Here is a 10,671-nt window from a genome sequence, read left to right as displayed (position 1 = left end):
TTTTGTTGACTCCATCCACTTCTAGATTCGATACTTCCACTTGTGAAGCCAGCTCTTCTACAGTTATGTTCTTTGGTGGAAGACGTATCTGATCTAAATGGAGTTCTGGGAGGATGTACGGCTCTGTTTTTTCTTCTGGCTTGATGATGACGGATAGAAATACAGCCTTCATAAGTTCTGCCACCTTCTTTTCCTGTGTCTTTGTTTCCTCCTCCTGTGCCTTTAGTTTGGAGGCAAGATCAATATTGGAGGCAGTCTTTTCTTTGAGTTGTTCTTTCAAGCTCTCTACCTCTTTTACAACTGACTGATATTCATTTTCAGATACTGGTGGTTTCAGTGTTTCAATCAATTGTGCAATTACGTCATTGCATTCCTTGAGCTCCTGCTCACACTTTTCACGGAGATGACGTTCACACGTCAAACAGTTTTCCAGGTCCTTCAGTTTTTCCTCAGAAATGGAGCAGCTATTCTCTGCTGCGACTCTTCTGTCTTTTTCTCGTGTCAGAAAGAAATTCTTTTTCAGCAGCTTAGTCCTGACAATATCCATCCGATGGTATAAATAGTTGATCTTGTCCTTATTATGTTGGTAAGATTCCTGTAATTTTTCTGATCCATAATCTTCGTCGGCAGCAGAGGCATTAGAGGGAATCTCCTCGCTTTGTGAAATTGGAAACTTCCACGTGACGCGACGAACTTTGGAGGCCTGGGGATGATCCTGCACAAGCTGGACGTCCTCGGAATGAGGAGTCACAGCCGCAGCAGAGACCTGGGATTGTTCCTTTTCCAACACGTCCAACATTTCTGATCTGTTGGTGGGTTCCTCCAAACTTTCATTACTGCCAAAAGTAATGTTATATTTGTAGGACGCCTGAGATTGTTCTGTTTCAAACAGGTCATTTTCTAGGCTTGATGTTAAAATTTCTCGCCTGTTGGTGGGTTCCTTATAACTTTCATTACTGCCAAAAGTAATGTTATATTTGTTGGAGGCCTTGGCTTGTTTGTCGGTTTGTGAATTTGGAAACTTCCACGTGACGCGACGTACTTTGGAGGCCTGGGGATGATCCTGCACCAGCTGGACGTCCTCGGAATGAGGAGTCACAGCCAAAGCAGAGACCTGGGATGGTTCTTTTTCCTCTTCGTCATTTACTGTTTGAGGAGATGTGGAGTCCTCAGAGGCCTGGCATTGTTCTTTTTCCAACAGGTCATTTTCTGACCTGTTGATGGGTTCCTCATAACTTTCATTATCGCCAAAAGTAATGGTATATGTGTAGAAATCCTCAGGTAAATCGTCCTCTACCATGTCACACCACTGAAGTGGAGCAGATGATATCTTGGTTTGACTCATTTTGCTTGTTGTTTTTAAGAGTTTGTCAAAATTACTATTTAAGATAGTAATTAAGTGTTGATTTTTTTGACGATGTGAAAACCGTTTGCTGAGACTTTCAAATTTGCTTTGAAAACTGGACGTGTTTCTTCAGATAAACTCCTGTCGAACTGTGAAAAAGGAGTGAAAATGTCTGGCCTATATAACATTTGTGATGTCAAACAACATCAGTGGTGACATCAATTGTGATGTCAAACAACATCAGTGGTGACATCAATTGTGATGTCATCATCAGTGATGACCAGAAGACCAGAAGAGAGATTGTGATGTCATCAGTGATGACATCACAATTTAGTGATAAGACTAAAAAAGAGCAATGGCGTTCCGTTCTCAGCCACCATCTTGTGTGTTGTTTTGCTCTCTTGTTCAGTTTTATGATTATACATTTTTAAACTTTTTTCTGTGAAATCTCAAAATATTATTGTCCAGGTCAGTTTTAATGCATTCATTGTATGTTATGGTACTCACGACTGCTTTCTTCATGCCTCCACTGGAAAATTGGACCTCATTCTGTGATGATCTGCAGGTTTGAAGGCCTCTGTTCTGTCTCTCTTCTGGTCTGTGATTCCAACCACAGATTCTGAATGGAATTGAAGTCCGGATTCCAGAATGTTGATTTTTGTTCTCTGTTAATCACTTGACGACTTCAGCTGAATACTTCATGTCACTGTCACGTTGGAAGGTCCACTTCTGCCAGTTTTCAGCAACCAGTGTAATGTTTCCCACTAGCAGTGTTTTCCAAGACAGAATAATGTCAGTTTTTAAAATGTTTCCAAAATAAACCTTTTTCCACATTCAAACTGAAGCAGACACCCTTTCCACTTTTGAGATTAGGCTTAAAACTTTCCTTTTTGATAAAGCTTATAGTTAGGGATGGTTCAGGTGATCCTGAAACATCCCATAGTTAAGCTGCTGTAGGATTAGACTGCTGGGGTTCATCTGTCCCACCTTTCCTCACTTTGCTCTCTTTTTCCCCATTTAGAAAAGCCTCAAAATAAAAGTAATTTTTAGGTGGCTACAATAGAATAGAATAGAATAGAAAAATACTTTCATCCCCAATGAGGGAAATTGAAATTAGTCAAGAAGCTCATTAAAATATAAATACACAATGATTGTACATTAGACAACAACAACAATAATAATAATAATCATAATTATATTATAAATAATAATCAATCATAATAATAATCAATTAAATAAATTTGAGAAGAACATGTCAGCAGTCGCTGTTAAAAAGCCTTATGGCTGTGGGGACAAAGGACCTCCTGAACCTCTCAGTCCTGCAGCTCAGTGAGATGAGTCTCTCACTGCAGCTGCTCCTCTGTCCTGCCAGGATGCTGTGGAGAGGATGTTTATTGTTCTCCAAAACAGAATATGATTTCCTCCTCATCCTTTGCTCCACCACAGCACCGAGAGGGTCGAGCCTTCTGCCTACCACAGAACAAGCCTTTTTCACCAGTTTGTCCAGGCACCTACAGTTTTGTCTTAAGTGCAACTCCCCCAGCAGACAACAGCATTGAACAGTGCATTGGAGTGATCAAACATGCATATCATATCTCTACAGACATGAGCCGTCTCAGGAAGAAGAGACGGCTCAGGCCCATCTGAACACTGAACGCTAAGGACAAACTTTTTCCTTTGCGCCTTTGATTATGAGCGAATATATCCAACTAATGTGTGAGTCATTTTGTCATTATCACCCGTCTTGCATAGGTACTGTACTTTTCAGCAGCATTATATTTTTAAGATAATGCGTCATTTGGCAGGTCAGACTTGATAGTTTGTAGTATATTGGGTCCAAACTCTCTATCAAGGCAGACAGCATGAAGGTATGTTTACAGACTGTGTTTGGATCTAAATGTGTCTTTATTCTGTATGAACCTGCCATTGTCTCACTGCTCTTTGTATCAATAATGCAGATCAGGACCACTGAGCTCCTGCACGGAATCCCTGATTGTTCAGCAAACATTTAAAGTCAGAGTGAACATTCTCGGTTTCCCCAGTTGTCACTGTCAAGTACAGTCAAATGTGCTAAAGTTGATGTTTTCTTGGCACATTTACTTTTCACCAGGGGAGAAGTGCTGCTGAGCAGAATTTTTACTTCCATAAAGATTCAAGTTACATACACATAATTAATCTCTTGGTGACTGAATGATTAATAGAGGTCCATAATTCATGCATTACTTCAGAAAATTCCTAAGATTGCTGCAGAGCAGCATGATTCTCCAGAGAAACCTCATCTGAGCTGCACTGTCACCACTCCTGCAGCACTCTCTCCAGAAGATGGAGACCTTGTGCCAGTGTAGAGATTCCTGCCCGAGCACCAGAGATATCACAGTTAAAAGTCTCAGATGATAAGGAGTTGTTGGTGAAAATATAATGAAGCATCTCAAAAATGTTTTAACCACATTTTCACATTTTTCTGTGTAAAGGTTCGTTATAAAAGAAGAGTCCACAAAGCCTGAGTAACAGACCTGTGCTTCATCTTGACTTGAGGCATTTCAGGAGAAACTGTCTTGCAATTACAACCCCAGGGAGCTTCCCGCAGAATAAATCTGGTTTTAATTACTGTCAAAACACTTTCTTTCACTTCAAGAGACCACTGTAATATACACAGTCTCATGGAATACTAATAACCATTTGAATGATAAAGAATCAATGTAAGTAACTAAGATGACTTTATTAAGATTACTTTATTGTCATGTAGTCACACGAAATGACTCTCCGCATCAGACTCATCCAGGTTGGCACCTGTTGAACACACACATGCACGGGGTGACACACTCATGGAGACAGATGCCATACACTGGAGCGGTGGGGCAGCCAATTACAGCGCCCGGGGATAATGAAAATCATTATCCTCCCGAGACCCGGCAATTCATTTTTGTCCTCTGTGCAGGACATGAGTCTGAGACCTCTAAGTCAGGCATAACTTATAAAATCTATCTGAGTCCTACTGTCCCTCTCAGAGGACATCCTGGGCTCTGTTTTGATGCCCCAGTTGTGGGGATGTGGCCAACATATCACATGCACTGTGTTTTGAAAATGGCGGGAATTTCAACGTCCATGTTTTACAGAAACAAGAGAGGTTAGTTGACAATGTTTTGCAGATATCATGTTTCTATTGTTAAAAATCTATTTTTTCTTTAATATCAAAGTCTTTACTTCAATTTAGTAACAATTTTATGAAGACACAGTATTTTTAACCCTTTCAAAACATAACTTCTATGTAATGTCCTTTGTAGTGGACATCAGGACTTACTAACCCCCATTTCTAATACATCAGGGAGCAGAGGGCTAAGTGAGGCAGAGAAGATTTTGCTAAGAGTTGTGGAGGGAGATTCAGATTTGATGAGATGGATGAGGCCAAGAGAGAGGAGGAAGATGAAAGTTCAGAGGAGGATACTGCAGCTGTTGAGGAGCCTGAGCCTGAGCCTGAGCCGAGAAACACCCATTGTGTTTTGAAGTTTATTACAGTGTGTAGCAATGGAAATGAGAGCAGTTTTAGTTCACACTCTTGTTCTAACACACACACAGGCACAGTGCACAATCAGTTAAAAACTTGATATGGCAAACTACTGACCATATTGATTTAAATATTCAATAATACATCTGCTGAAAGAGCATTGAACTTATACCTCTCCTTTCTTTATCACTTAAGTTTCAACTCTATTGTGGAAGACAGTAATTCTAATGACAACACTGGACACATCCATCAGAACTGGAAGCCCTCTGACTACTTCCAACAGCACATCGATGACCAAGTTTTTAAAGAAATGTCAGAACGAACAAACAATCGGGAGATGTTGATCACTGGAGGAAGTCTAAAAACCACACCAGAGGAGCTGAAAACCTTCTTTGGCATGTCTATGTACATGGCATGCCTCGGATACCCTAGGATCCGGATGTACTGGGCGGCAAAGACAAGGGTCCCAGTTATAGCTGATGCAATGAGTCGAGACAGATTCTTCAAGATCAGGCAGTCCATCAAAGTCACAAATGATCTTGATGTCTCTGATGAGGAGAAGAAGCGCGATCCCCTCTGGAAGGTGAGACCTCTCTTAAACAGAGTGTCTGTTTAATCTGCCTAGGCCAGGGAAGGCATTTGTAGATGAGCAGATAATTCCATTCACAGGCCGGTGTCCTGTACGACAGTTTTTGCCCGGAAAACCAAACCCCACAGGACTGAAAGTATTTCTCCTTGCCAGTCCCAATGGTCTGGTACTGGAGTTCGAAGTGTACAAAGGCAAGAATACGTTTACTGTTGACCAACAACTTGGAATCAGAGGGAATGCAGTCTCCAGGTTGGCACAGTCTCTTTCAACAGGAACACACCTGTATTTTGACAGGTATTTCACCTCCATCAAGCTACAGGATAGCTTGAAAACAAATGGTCTCCTGGGTACGGGGACCGTTATGAAGAATTGAATCTCTGCACCATGCAAATCAAAGATGTCAGATGACACCAAACGAAACAACAAAAAACAAGGAAGAGGTAAATCTGAAATGGTTGTTAAAAAACCATCTGAGGTTGCCGTGACAAAGTGGCAGGATAACAAGGCAGTCTTGATGGCCTCCACTGTCCGTGGGATAGAGCCCCAGGACAGTTGCATGAGATGGTCAGCAAAAGAGAAGCTCCATGTTACTGTGCCTCGACCAGCTGTTGTAGCTGAATACAACAAAAACATGGGCGGCTACGATTTGTGCGACCGCATGATCAGCTTCTATCCTATGTCAAGCCGCACAAGAAAATGGATCCGTACAGTCCTGCATTTTGTTGACCTGGCAGCTGGATCGAGTACAGGTCAGACCACCAAGTCTCTGGAAAACCAGAGAAAGAGAGGCTGCAGTATTTCGACTTCAAGCTGCTGCTGGCTGAGGAGATGATTGCTCAGGCACAGGGAGATCACAAGGCTGACAATGTGGCCAGTGACGATGAAGAGATGAGTACTGATGAAGAGTACATTCCAACAAAGAAGAGGAGGCCTGTTGAACCTCAGCCCAATGCCAATGTCCAAAAATACGGGGCAGTCCACTTGCCAAAGATGGAGGAGGCTGCTCATTCATCACGGTGCAGAAGAGAGGGATGCAAAGGAAAAACATCTGTCAAGTGCATCAAGCATAACATGTTTCTGTGTGTTTCAAAGGCCAAAAACTGTTTCCTGTTGTACCATTCATGATACGCTGTGATTTGGAGCTGTATGTGATGCCGTAAATTTGAGTATTCAAACATTGTTGGGTGTTCTGCTAAGTTTAAATTCTTGTTCAAATGTTTATTGTGGGGAGTACCAGTAAGGATATTCCAGTAAATATGTGTTTATTTTGGTGCCATGTTTAACTAACCCTGTTTGGTAGTTTGAAGAGTTGACAGTGAGAAATTGCGATAGTATAGGTCAGACAGAAATGTGCTGATTTCCTCCCTCATGTAAAATAGCCTGATCATTCAGATGTCTTCATCTATTTTAATGTTTATGAAATAAGAAGATTTTTTAAAAGAAATCCACATGAAAATGAATTACATCATTACATTTTATATCAAACATTTTATATCAAACAAGACCCGATGTCCACCACAAGGGACAGTCCAGAAAAAATAAATAGACAATGTTTTTGAAAAAAAATTGTTGCAGTATGTTTCTTTCAACCACAATACTTAAATTATCATTAAAATATCAACAAAGCAAAATTGTTTTCCTCTTAGTCTCTCATGGCATACTAATAACCATTTGAATGATAAAGAATCAATGTAAGTACCTAAGATGACTTTATTAAGATTACTTTATTGTCATGTAGTCACACGAAATGACTCTCCGCATCTGACTCATCCAGGTTGGCACCTGTTGAACACACACATGCACGGGGTGACACACTCATGGAGACAGATGCCATACACTGGAGCGGTGGGGCAGCCACTTTCAGCGCCCGGGGAGCATGGGGGGTACGGAGCGGTGAGAGTAGGAATGGAAGTTATTGGAGGACCCACTCTAACCACAGAGCCTGATAGGTTGTGGGTACAGTGGGACACGTTACACCGGCGGCTTTGGATTTGCTACCAAACATACAACTGGTTGCTGATAGCAAAAATGTCAAGTTTGGTTGTGAAGGACGAGGCCGCAGCCCGTAGAAAGAGATATATACGCAGACAATGTTCTGAAGACATGGCAGCAGTATATCTGAGTTACCAACGATCTGTTGGTAAACACACTCGTCCCTGGGTGGGGTCGATCCACCAACCTTTCGGTTAACAGCCGAACGCGCTGGCCGATTGCGCCACAGAGACTCTGTCAGCAACTCACTGAACAATGCATAATATTAAAACATATCACCGAATTGTCATCACCACAGAGACCATTTCCGTTCATGGCTTCCAGCTGTGTGAGGAGCATTACTGCCATCTACTGGACTGACTATTAAGCTGCTGGAGTTTTTCCTGCCGCAGCCTCTCAGGCACTGATAATGGTGCCTTTTTCTCTTCTTCTGTGATTATATTTGCAGAATACTTTACAGAGTCCTCTTAGTCTCTATTCAGGTGTTGGTCCTCTCTATCTTTCATCCAGTTTGTTTGTCTCAGTACATGAAGACAGTCTGAGAGGTGAAAAGGTCAGAGGTCAGTCTGGATGTGCAGGAAAAGCAGCCTCATGGAGATTCAGGGTTCTGTTAAATAACTACTGAAGTTTGCCCTCCTGTTATTGGATTATGTTAAATAAAGACAAGTGAGTATAACCAGCAGAGCTACTGCATGTACTACTACTCCTATCACTTCCATTGCAGCGTAGAGTCCGATCCCTCCTGAAATGTCTGGCTGTGGACTCTCAGTCGGTCTCTGAGGTTGGGAGTGATCAGCAGCTGCTGTAAAGGACAAAACATGAAGGTGATTTATGGAAATAGAAAACATTTCCCTCATCATTAGTAGCTGTTAGTAATTCTTCATGTGCTGTCAGAGAAACTGTTGTTCTGCTGCATTTTGTCTGTTTTCTCTTCATTTGCTTTGAGTTTTGGATTTTGTGTTAACAGCTGACAGAATAAAATGTTGTGGATACTGTTCATATGTATGAGTCTATATGAACAACAAAACAACACAAACAGAGACAGTTGGTTCTCAGCTACTTTAAACTCTGAGCTGGATAAACTGTGTTAGTTCTGTAGTGGTTCTTCATGGCTAACTACTGGAACATCTGAGCTTTAAATCTCATGTTAACTCTCAGCAGGAAAAAACTCCAAATGAACAAGAACCAGCAGTAAAAATCTTAAGGAGATTAAATCTACGATGTGAACTCACCAGTGACGCTGAGTCGACATCTTCCAAAGCTGAAGACACAATCAGTCTTCACTTCATACACATACAGACCAGAGTCCTCAGTCCTGAGCCTGGACACATGAAGTCTGATTCGTCCTTCTCTGAGGGCGTCTTTGTCACTCTGGACTCGTCCTGCAAACTGTTCATCCTGAGACTCTGACACCTCAACACCTTCATGAACATGATACAGGAATAAGACTCTGTGATCAGTTATCAGGTTCCAGATGATATACAGGGAGCTCCAGGAGCTGTCAGCTTTGGTTGTGAACATCCACTCCAGAGTGATGTTGTGCTTCTCCTCTGCCTGATAGGAGCTCTGTGGCACATTCACTTCAAATGTTGCTGCTGAGGAGACAGAGAGGGAAAGAGAGGAGCAGACACTCTTTCACATGTGATAGCAATAATCTGCATTATCTAAGCAAACACAGAAGATGATCAAAGCAAGGCCGTAACTACCATAGAGGACACCAAGGTCGTGTCCTCGGTATTTAAAAAAAAATTGTTTTGCTTAAATTGTGGTGATTTTATATTTGAATAGCCAAGAGTAGCACGACTGTTTAATAGAACAGTGGCCCAGTTTGGGCATATGTGCTGCGCGTCATCAACATCATATGGTCTATATGGTAACTACCACACACATGTCGGACTTCAGTCACTGGAAGAGGAGCTCATTAAACTAAAAATGTAGGTGGAGAGCAGTTTAAGTTGTAGATGACTGTGAGAAAAAAATGCATTTTAATGTGGAGATATTTTTTTTGCAGCCCAGCGTACTACTCAGATAGGAAGGACACATCAAATCAAAGTTTAATTTTGGATAACTCAGTCAGTACCGGTCGTCGATCAATTTCCACCGGTTGAGTCAACATTCATTTTGCGACTGATTGAAAATTAAAAGTTTATTCAGTGTTGATTTCCCAATGTTGGATGCTGAACCTGTTATATATTTCTGCCGGATGCCGGAGCACAACGCAGGAACACTGCACAGAGCAGGTCGTGCCGGACAGGAACTCGTATGCAGAAACAAAATAAAACATCCGGTTAATTTTCAAAATAATAATAATAATATAATAATAAATACTTTTCTGTGGTAACTTGCCCTTACTTCATGAGTCACCATCATGGTCCTTCAAAAAGCCTAATTTTTACCTCAAATTTCAAAAGCTCCGCACTGCCCAAGGTTTTTTAAGATTTCTGACACATCTGAAAATATGATGATGAAATGGCGTCTTGTTTTTTATTTCTATCAGTTTAGTATTTGACTGTGTTTATAGATTCAAGAGTTTTATTTGTCACATACATAATCATACATAATACAATGTGCAGTGAAATTTTCTTTTTACCTGCTACCAAGAATTAAGGATAAGAATTTAAATAGAAATATGTCGAATAAAAAAAAAAACGTGGCACAGTAATTCCACACAAAACAATAAAATAAGAAAAATGCTTCAGTAAAAGTGTAGGATATTAAAATAAAAGTGTAAAAATTTACAATATTAACAAAATTATTGATGTAAGCATTACGGTGCAGGTGAGTGAGATAGTCGAGTTTTTTATATTCTTCACTAAAGGGAAAACAGGATAGGGAGGAAAAGGCTGAGCCAAACCAAGCTCATCTTTGGGCCAAGCAGCAAGAAGAGGAGCAGAGATAGAGGGAGAGCAGCTACTATAAAAGGAAGAGACTATGCCAGACCTGTATACGTTTTAAAAGTCAGCTGTTTAATGCATGATAATTGAAGTATTGTGTAAGATTCACAGATTAGGCACTATCATCAACATGATAGTGTAATAGGGCTTGGGTATCTATTTTAAATACTGAAGGAAGTATGAAGCATTTGTTTACAGTATATTATCCCTCTGTCCCAGGACAATTCATTTCTTTTTATTCCTAATCCATGACTTGATGAAATTCATTCTCCAGTTTTAAATCATTTAGGATGAGGCTGATGTTCTCTGATAACAAACAAAACAAATAAACCTAAAGGTCATTATG

The 10,671-nt window shown here is 40.8% G+C and overlaps 1 non-coding gene across 1 annotated transcript; it reads right to left on the bottom strand.

Moving 5' to 3' along the window:
- Positions 1 to 7,590: 7,590 nt before the first annotated feature.
- Positions 7,591 to 7,664, bottom strand: trnan-guu (transfer RNA asparagine (anticodon GUU)). Its single transcript has one exon. It is a non-coding gene; the product is annotated as a tRNA-Asn (tRNA).
- Between the last annotated feature and the right edge of the window lie 3,007 nt (positions 7,665 to 10,671).

The sequence above is a fragment of the Leuresthes tenuis genome, unplaced genomic scaffold, assembly GCF_036924035.1.
Source record: "Leuresthes tenuis unplaced genomic scaffold, fLeuTen1.0.hap1 SCAF_17, whole genome shotgun sequence".
In the NCBI taxonomy this organism is placed as follows: domain Eukaryota; kingdom Metazoa; phylum Chordata; class Actinopteri; order Atheriniformes; family Atherinopsidae; genus Leuresthes; species Leuresthes tenuis.
Note: the sequence above shows the minus strand (reverse complement) of the source record. Positions and strands in the feature narration are given on the sequence as shown.